The sequence below is a fragment of the Ischnura elegans genome, chromosome 8 (genome assembly GCF_921293095.1).
Source record: "Ischnura elegans chromosome 8, ioIscEleg1.1, whole genome shotgun sequence".
In the NCBI taxonomy this organism is placed as follows: Eukaryota; Metazoa; Arthropoda; class Insecta; order Odonata; family Coenagrionidae; genus Ischnura; species Ischnura elegans.
Genome location: NC_060253.1, coordinates 37,767,893 through 37,778,146, shown reverse-complemented (window position 1 = coordinate 37,778,146; position 10,254 = coordinate 37,767,893). Strand labels below are relative to the sequence as shown.

Here is a 10,254-nt window from a genome sequence, read left to right as displayed (position 1 = left end):
TTAATTAAAAACATATTCAATATTGGTGAAAACGGCGAAATTTCGTGTTTTCATATTTCTTTTCGTAGAGAAGAAGATATCCAGAGGATGGATGAAATGGTCCGAAAGCTGTACTGAGAAGACAATGGTATCGATTATCCAAAAAATCATTCGTCTAGTCTTAAACCAATGGTAGGCAAGTGGCGCAGAGGAATTGGAATGCTAAATTTCTCTTCCGTCCTCGCCGGCGTCGGTGGTGTAATGGTCAGCATAGTTGCCTTCCAAGCAGTTGATCCGGGTTCGATTCCCGGCCGACGCACTTTTTTTACATTCTCATAATTGACAAAGATGTGAGAAAATAATTTAAGCGTGCGTTTATTTTTTAATTTTACATTGAAGACTTTATAATTTCCACGGCATTAACTTTTTCGTTCCATCTCTCATCCTCAAGGCCGTTGGACACTTGGACACTAGCCGTTTACACATAAAACGCAAATGCTCCAACAAAATTAAGACTATTATTTATTTTTGTCCTTTATTGTTCGGGGGAAAAACGAATTCCTATATCTATCCGTTCGGCAAAATATCGCTCTTAATTTATCGCTTCTTTCGGACCTGGAAATATAGCGGCGTTTCAAGATGATATACTCCGTGTAGCTCCAAATATATCTATTATCAATTGTTCAAGCTATCTAAGCCTAGCGCGCTGCATGTTCAAGGTGCGGTCGGACGAGTGTAAAATATCACCTATCTTTTACTTTATCACCCGAAAGTCTTCCCACAATACGCTTGACGAATCCTAATTTCTTCAGGGCTATGCCGCAAATATTCCTTAAGGCATGTTTACACGATACATTAACACGCACGAGTTAATGTCTGTTTGCATGAATGATATTTGTGGACCCGAACGGAACATGTACGTACGAATGCATGAACCAAATTAGAACAGGTTCTATTTTCTGTGCATGCATTCGCGCAATTTGGGTGTTAACACGGTGCATTTTGGCGTTTATTCTCGCGTTCATACATTTAGATATTAACCCCTACATGTTAATGTACCGAGTAAACAGTCCTTTATATGTGTTCCCCAGGACAGGTTCGAGGTTATCGTAACTCCTAGCTACTTCACTTCGTATGTGCCTTTATGTTAATACCATCCACGGGATAAACCTGTTTATATTTGGACAATCTCCGCAAGAAATATACCGACAAGTATTTGCTCAGATTTAGTTCGAGCCCCCATTCTTGGCTCCACAAATGAACCTTGTTTAACGCCATATATAATATGTATTTCAAATTCACATTCACAGAAGTCGCCACGGGCGAATATACAAACATAATAACGAATAGAAATTGAAACTACGAGACAGAAATATAAATACAGGACGACGACACAGTGTGCCGTGGAGATTTAATGAAGGCCGAAAACACATGTAAAAATTTCACCTGAACCGAGAATCGAACCACGGAGCTTCTGCTTTCCGCTGCTAAGCATCTGCCCGGAAAGCAGAAGGTCCGAGGTTCGATTCCCGGTTCAGGTGAAAATTTTCCATGTATTTTCGGCCTTCATTCCATCTTCACGCTACACTGTGTCATCGTCCTGTATTTATGTTTCTGTCTCTTTGTTTCAATTGCTATTTATTTCGGAACGGTTTGGCAGCAGTGTCAGTATTGCCAGTGAATTCCGGAACGAGCCCTTTTACGTTGTGTTGGCGTGGACCAGTTGCTGTCGTCAGGGGCGCAGATAGGAATTAAGGCTAGGGGGGTTTTAGGCGCAACTAAAACCGTTTTCTAATTCGCAATTATTCACCCTTCGTGCACTTTTCGATCGTCAACTTACGGATGTGACGACAGCAAAGGTAGATCCAATTGGCGAGGGCGCAAGGGAACGATGAGTAAGTGAACAAGGGAACGTGGATGCTCCCTCATGGGAAGTGGACGTGAAAATGGCGGCAATGGAAAACTCAGAAATCTTGAACTGAAGTTTTAAGTAATTTTGTGTATATTATGTGAGCTCTTTTACGTGCTATTATATCGGCATTGTGAATTCTTGCTCTTCACATGCAATAATCTTATATATAAAAATGAATCGCAAAATGTGTTGGTAAGCGCATAACTCAACAACGCCTGGACCAATTTGGCCAATTCTTTTTTTAAAATGTTCGTTGAAGTCCAAGGATGGTTCTTACGGCGAGAAAAAATCGAATAATTGCCGGGAAAACCCTAAAAACAGCCCTTTTCTTTTTCACATACAAACGTTTTCTAACTAAAACGTAGAATCAATTTGAGCTTTATTGCTATTATTTAAAGTTCATATTAAATTACAAGCACTCACTGTTATCTAAGAAATGTAGGTGTTTAATATAACATTTTAATTACTAAATATATTCAAAATATTAATTAAATTGAAATTACATTTAAAAAATTTAATTCGAGCTGATTGTAAGCCCAGCCGTGGCCCAGATCGAGTTGACACTTCACTACCGTGTTTGTAAACAAATCTCCAAGCAATTGTTGACAAACGGTAATGTCTGTGTTCCTGTCGAGGAATCGAGTAGTTTTAACTCATTTCCTTGGAATGATTGCAAATAAGTTTCAGTGAGCTCATCAACAAAGAGTTCCAGAATATGATTGATCACCAAAAGAATCAAAGATGGTTGATTTAGCGAGCAAGAACGAAGATGTGGATGACTAAAACGAGGTAAATTCAAATAGTTCGTACTCTGCATGGATTCGAATCTTTTAAATGTGTAACAAACGAAGACGAAATCACCAACTATCTATCTGAATATTTTAAGTCCTTGGACGTACCTGGCTTACCAAGGCACGATTTACAGAAAAATGTAGTTTCTGTGCTCATGATCTTTCGAAGCCTAAACCAACCATAACTGTCCAACGGAACGTGTTTGGTCATTAAAAAAATTGGTGATGAATGTGATTCACGCAACTTTACTCAAAGATAAAATTCAAAGGTTAGGAAGTCCTCATTCCGTAGATTCCATGATCTCAACTCATATGCCCTTTTGAGCTTAAACGTATTCAATTTACAATTCGTGTTGCATTCGTGATAACGATTAAAAAATCGCATGGTCATTTTTTCAGTTTTTGGGTTGTTTGTGCTCATGTGCTAATGAAAACCCATGATTTTCTCATGGTAAATTTAGCGTGCTATGTTCACGAGTCGATAAACCATCCTCTGTATTTCTTCCTTCGCTTCAAGTGCGTAGCTAGGATAGGAGGTTTTTGGTGCAGCGAATACCATGGGTCTGTAGGGTATAGAAAACTCGCTAAGGTAAGCGGGAAGTGTGGGGGCACTTCCCCCAGACATTTTTTAAGATAAATGGTTCAAAATAGTGGGTTTTGTGGCTGTGTGAATAGTTAAATATGTTTTGTTTGTTAGTCATCCGTCCCCCTAATATTAATAACATAATCTTTCATAAATAAATTCTCTAAGCTCTTGGGGGGGGGTTTATCCCCCAAAACCTCCCCTCGCTGCGTCACTGCTTTGCTTCGCTATATTTATTTAGCTTCATCCGCTTCATCTTGCGCCTGATAACAAAACAAAAACTGTTGTTTCTCAGAAGATGCTTGACGCAAGACATTAAACCCGAATGTGTAGGGCTCACCGTGGTGCGTTTACGCATGCAGTACGTTTACGCATGCAGTACGTTTACGCAGTGCATTTTTTCCAAACAGAGATACTAAAACTGGCGCGCCTTAAGTCATTTAATGCGAATGCTGCTTCATAGGGGCTTTTCTTGCACGATTTTGAGCATCAGTCAAGCGTCGGTCTGGGGTCGTGTCAACCTGCCCCCTGAATGGGCCAAGTGTATGCAACAGACTTGGACCTAAAAACATTTTTTTACAGCTAATAACGCAAATAGCCAACAACTGAATGCGTATAATTTTTATTTCATGAACTGCTTTATTAAACCACAATGCCCAAAATTTCTTAAGCTAAAACGTAAGAAAATTTGTTGAAAAAAATCCGCGTAAACGTGCTCCGATTCACCCTATGTAGATTCGATAAAGAAAATGTCTTTCTGACAAGCAATTTTGGTTCTCATTTACGTAGTTTTATTGAATTTGTATCCTTATTTTATTATAATAAATTAAACATGATTAAAAACGATGCAGCCACTCTTGATTTATAAATGGTGTAAGTAAACTGTAAGTTCATTGATTGTTAGGCGGTACGAAGTTCGCCGGGTCAGCTAGTATAAGCATAAAAGTGAAATTGATTCTCAAATCAACCACTAAATGTCCTAACACTACCCCGTGCGTCACATTTCGTTACTGTCAATAGTTCGCATTATTTCCGTTCACACTTTATGGCGCCAGTGGAGCATTAGTAAGGGAGCACGGTGTAAGAAAGAAAGGGAACAAGGGAATAAGTGCATACTACGTGATTGGAAAACGGTCTGATACTGGGGAGTTAGGCGGTATGGCATACCCGCCAGGGGAAGCGGAAGTTGCGGGGCCCTCCCCGAGAAAAAAATTAAGATAAATGTTGAATCTTACGGTCTTCTGAGGAATATTTTTATAATCCTTACATTATTCTATAAGTAATATTAATCTTAATAAGTAAAATGGATTAAACTTAAAAGTTTCTCTGAGCTCTGGGGGGGGGGTTTATCCCCCAAACCCACCCCCCTCGCTGCGCCACTGGTTGTCGTCGGCGCCCAGGTCTAACCCGAATGAAACCTGACCTAGTGAAAAACCGGAGCCGAACAATAAAGAAGGCCGCAAAGAATGAACCGACGACCTATTTTCTTTTCGTCCCTCCTACGATACAAAGGTGCATTCCTGGCTTCAAAAAAAAAAATTGGCGTCCGAAATTCGCGTTTCACTCCATAAGCTCCTGAGGGGGAGAGCGAGTCGGCGAAGCGATTGCGAAACTCAATTACCCGCCCCATAAAATTTCCGCGAAGTCGAAACGGAGGTGAAAAATTAAGTGACCGCTTCGTACACGGGTTTAAAACGATTTCAAAATGAAAGGGGCGGTCGGGCCGCCAATTAAGAGGCAGAACAACTCAACTCCGACAACTGCAGCGAGTATACCTTTTACCCTCATCGCTTCTTTTGTCCCTTTTTCAGAAACGCAAGGAAATGGGATGTGCCCGATGGGGTGGGAAAACTCTTAATTTGAATAAATTGCAAAGGGAATAACTGGTCGCACAGTCTGCGGATGAGGACGGATAAAAAGAAATTGGTGCACTGAAAAATAAAAGAAGACGGTGCAATTGCGACCTTCGAGGCGCCAAAAAGATCGTCATTATCCCCTTCCTCACCGACCTAAAACGGCTGTTCGCTTTTTCTTTCTTGGGAAAAGGGTGAAAAACGTCTGGAGGTGAGGTAGTTCAATTTCAGAAAGAATGCATCTGGAATTAAGAGGAAACTGGAGTCACCTGAATATGGGAATGCAGCGAGCCTTGACCGGTTATAAATACTATACTCAAAGAAAAAAACCAAACAAACACAAAGATATTGCATCCGCAACCGTGGGAAGGTAAGGAAACTTCGTAAATAAGCTGTATGACTTTATCTTGCTTTAAGCACTGACCCATATTAAAAGACGTTTAGATGAAGTCGCCACAAGGCCTTATGTTTCTATTCCTCAGATGGAAAACTTAGTATTTCCTTCAAGGAAAAAATACGACCCACTATATCGAGAGCATAATTTTACCAAGCCCCAAAATTTCGCATTTTATTATTTGCAATTGCGAAGAAAGGGGGAGGGGATGGGAACGATACCAATTTTGCGCAAATAAAACTTCAGCAATCCAAATGAATCCCCAAGGAAATCAACTGTCGATAGACATAAAACAAATTTATGATTTTCATGTCTATGTTTCTTATTTTTGTAAATTTTGATTACCTTACGAGACAAAATAAATGGTTGTGAATCAAGAGAGATTCATTATATGAAAAAATTCCTATGGCGAAGAAAAATAGTGCTTGTATGGGGGAAAAAACGGAACAAAAAAAAAAGACAACTTACCTGACGTCACGATGGCTTCATTTGTCTTGACCCAGAACAATGGCGAAGGGATAGGCTCGCTTTTTCAGGCTCTTCGACAAAGAGAAACAAAAGCATGCATCAAAAACGATATGAGGCGAACTTTGGAAAAAGAAGGGTAATAATATGCAATTGAGAGATAAAAGCAAATATAAAAGTAAGCATTATTTTATATCCGTATACTAAAGGAAATAATCCGGGTAAAATGATGAAAGCGGTTAGATGTTAGTGTCCAGATAAGTGGCAAACCAAATATTCAACAGGTTCCAAAGATATAGTTGCGAGCAGGGGCGTGACTAGGTAAATGCTTTGGGAGGGGATAAAAGAGACTCCCCCCTAGGCAACGGGGGTGCCGAAAAATTGTTGAAAAATGACAAGCCTGGAAATACATTTTATATCATTCTGACACTTAAAATTTAAGCAGATGCTGTTATTATAAGTCAAAACTAGACAATAGTTTTAATTTTTTTATTATTTTTCTATGAGGCTTTGGGGAGAAATCTATCCCCATATCACCCCATATATTTACGCCACTTGGTTGCGAGTATTACGTGCTATGATATTTATTTGTATTTAGGGAAACACATGAAAGTTGTATTTATAGATTCTCTGCTGAAACTTAATTCATAGGTGTGTTTTGAAGTAACAAATTATTTTTTTATTACCACATTCATTCGATTTAAGGCATTCCTATAAGATCCAGCCATATAAATCAAGGTGCCTTCAAAGCCAAATGCAATACTATAAGGTGGAATAGAAGGATCAACAACTTAGCTGGTGATAATGATACCGTGATAATGCTACTCTGTAACGAAACCATGGTCGGTGTCAATAAATTACTATGTGGAAATAGCTAAGTTGTTGATCCTTCTATTCCTGTGATTATGGATTTCCACCAAGTTACGCCCACTTCGATCAATTATGCAATATTATAAGTTTTACCACTTGAATTGCCTTTACATTAGAATTTGCAACCACATTTAAAATTATGTGTGAGGGTTAATTGACAAGTTCGATCCAATTTTATGTCGTTCCCCCTTTATTTATTTGAACCAAACTCCGTGTTAACGCTAAAAATTCTCATGTAAACATGCCCAAATAGAATGAAATAATCATTTACTTTGCAGCAAGACTAATAGCCTTGCACAAATTGGGGAAATCCTACTCTTTGAAAAACGCTTTGGGAAACCTAAACAGTCCGATGTTCTCACTTAAGGACGTTCAATATTATCTCCTAAGGGCAGGTTTTCAGTAAAATGTGCTAGTTAATTACCACATTATAAAGGAAAAAATCAATGATTTTAGATTTTAACGATGCGAAAATATTCCACGGACTTCAACCTCTGTGTGAATTATGACAGAGTTCTGGGAGAATACGTTTCGATGATAAAAAAGACGTCGTATTTCGGAACATTGGCACGACTAATAGAAAGTATTACCTGGGGCGAAGACACAAAAACATTTTTGCAAGCATAACCTCTATCATAAAGCAAAGTGTCCAAATTGATTTTTTCATATATTCTGAATTCATCTGTTCTACAGCCTATCTCTCTTCTTTTATTTTTATATTCTTATCTACTTTAGTATGTTGGCTTTCGTATGAAACGGCTAACTTATTCGGAAAATAAACTGATCTGGAATTTATATAAACATTGAAGTTCAACGCAATCCTTTCGCTAGTATTGAATGATAGAATGTTCCCGTGGTACATAACGTAGATAATAGGATATTTTTAAATGTCGTTTATGTGTTGACTACCTTTTTTGCCAATCCTTAACTGGAGCTCCACTCGACTGGAGAAATATGCGTGTTGGGGGCGCTGAGAACCCTGCCAAAAAAATCATTCCCTCACCCCCCTGGCGCTCGGGGGTGAGTGGATAGGGGTGGCAAGGGGTGCTCTCGTGGCCACTTGTTGATCTCCGTGGCCTTGCGTAGGCGAGACTCCCATCCATTCATGTGAAGGATTCGATGACGTCACCGGAGGACACGCCCCCCCCCCCCACGCAATACCTCCCGTGTCTCAGGTCGTCATATCGATCCATTTGATTCACCGGTAGTATCCGTATTCCGCAAATTTTACGGCCGTCAAAAAGGGTCGAAAAAAGGTCCACTAATCCGTGTGTCCGTATTCCGCAAATGACCAGTAGTTGGTCGTTCGTTTTGTGAAAAGCTTTCTTGTTCGAATGTATCGCTGATGATCTTTATTTTCTCCTCAAGTCTGCTTGGAGATTCAGCCCGTTCGCATCAGTATTCCGCACATTTTTTGACTTTCAAAAAGGATCGAAAAAAGATCCTCTAAACCTTATGCCTGTATTCCGCAAATTACCAGCAGCTCCTTTTTGTAGAAATAATAATCGGGAGGTGCGAAGACGAAGTAAGAGAAAGGGGATACTTTTCCCTCGTGAGACAACATTTAGAATACGAGGCTGGTATATGGGATCCTAATGCGATAGGCTTAATCAACAAGCCGTAGCGTAATCGTATTACCTACGCCCAGAACTTAGCGTGGCAAGTAACTTTCCGATGCTATCTTCGAGCTAGATGACGCTTGCCAATACGAGAAGCGTTTGTCACGACTGACTGTCAATAAAAATCTTATTAGAAAAAAAACAGGATGCCGTCTCACGAGAAGCGGCATAATTGGCCAGGAAGAAAACTGGCCGCGGTCCTTCACCAAAACATTACCACTTAGTCGTTTGCTTTACCGGCAAATGGCGGTCAAAATTCTCCTTCTACTCACCATATGGAACCTCAGCCACAGTCTATTTCCCGCGAGTGACCAATCTGACTTGATCGGTCTCCATTCTGCAGTGCGACCTGACTTACACGTCGAATTCACATCCACTGCAGTATTACCACTAACTTTCATTGTTAGATTAACTGAGTGAAACCTTCCCATTATCGTGGGTCCGGGTGCAGCCCATTGAAAATTCATTGTGGATAACATACATTTACGTATTCATGCTACCCTGCTGGCAATATTGATCACTCACTAGAAAAAAATAAAAAGAAGCAATCCTTTATCATGGAAATGACGCTAAGAAAAGTCGAAGAAAGGGGAAATCGACTGAAAACCTTAAACAGAAGACGGGACAACTTAGATTGCCTCATTATGAGGCATAGTGAAAATAGGTGTAGTACAATTAGAAGGGAAGAGGGGCGAGGGACGGCGCCGAATGAGTTACATAGGACGGATTATAAAGGATATAAGCGAAAAGAAAAAATTCACTATGATAAGACTGGCGGATAGGAGAGCGGGATGTAAAGCTGCGTTGAGTATGCGGGAAAGCTAACCGTAAACTGGGATTTGTAAAAAGAATTCTCGGTAAATGCCCAAAAAAGGTGAAAGAAATAAGATACCTGACTCTAGTGAGGCCTCACTTAGAATGTGGTGCTAGCGTATGGGACCCTTACGAAGAAGGACTAATAGCTGAAATCAATCGAGTACAGCGCAGGGCGGCCAGATTTGTGATGAGCTGTTACGGCAAAAAGTGCAGCGTTTCCAGTATGTTACACGAATTAGGATGTGAATCTTTACCGGAGCGTAGATCGAAGTATAGGCTTAACTTACTTAAGTAATTCGATGAGGAAATTTTCTCAGACGACGTGAATCACATCCTTCGTTTACCATCGTACTATAGTAGACGTGATCATGAGAATAAAATAAAAGAAATACACTGCAAAACAGAGAGATTTAAAATGTCATTCTCCCCTCGTACTATTAAGGATAGCAACGTTGTCTCAAATGATAGGATTAATGGCGTCACTCGCTAGGATCACTCATTGCATGTTTTTTTCATAGTTCTAACCTTGCATGTATTTGCTCTAGGAATTAATAACCATTAGCAAGTTTTTATGAATAAGCATGTATATTTTTCTAGCATACGTAATATTTCTATGACCGTGCGGTGTGCATGTGGCGGTCCTCTTGCATGCTGCATGCTGGTGATTGGTCACCCCCTGCCAAACACCCTAGAGGTGGCTCGCAGGGTATTATGTAGATATAGATGTAGAAACCAATCTTAGGATTGTTTACTAATTGCGATGAATCTCTTATCATATTCCTTCCCTACCTAGTTAAATCAACGTTTACTTCTTGCGATATTCCCATCACTTGCGATACTGCCATTGACTCCTGATGCGTTTAAAGAAGATCTGCTTCAACATTGCAAATCGTATCGTGTTCTCTTTGCAATTCTTCGCAATAGCTGTGCCGTTCTCACTAAGGGAAATATGGTCAACAATGCAATTGATGA

The 10,254-nt window shown here is 39.9% G+C and overlaps 1 non-coding gene across 1 annotated transcript; it reads left to right on the top strand.

Moving 5' to 3' along the window:
• The first annotated feature begins 226 nt into the window (after positions 1–226).
• Trnag-ucc lies at positions 227–298 on the top strand. Its single transcript has one exon. It is a non-coding gene; the product is annotated as a tRNA-Gly (tRNA).
• Positions 299–10,254: the final 9,956 nt, after the last annotated feature.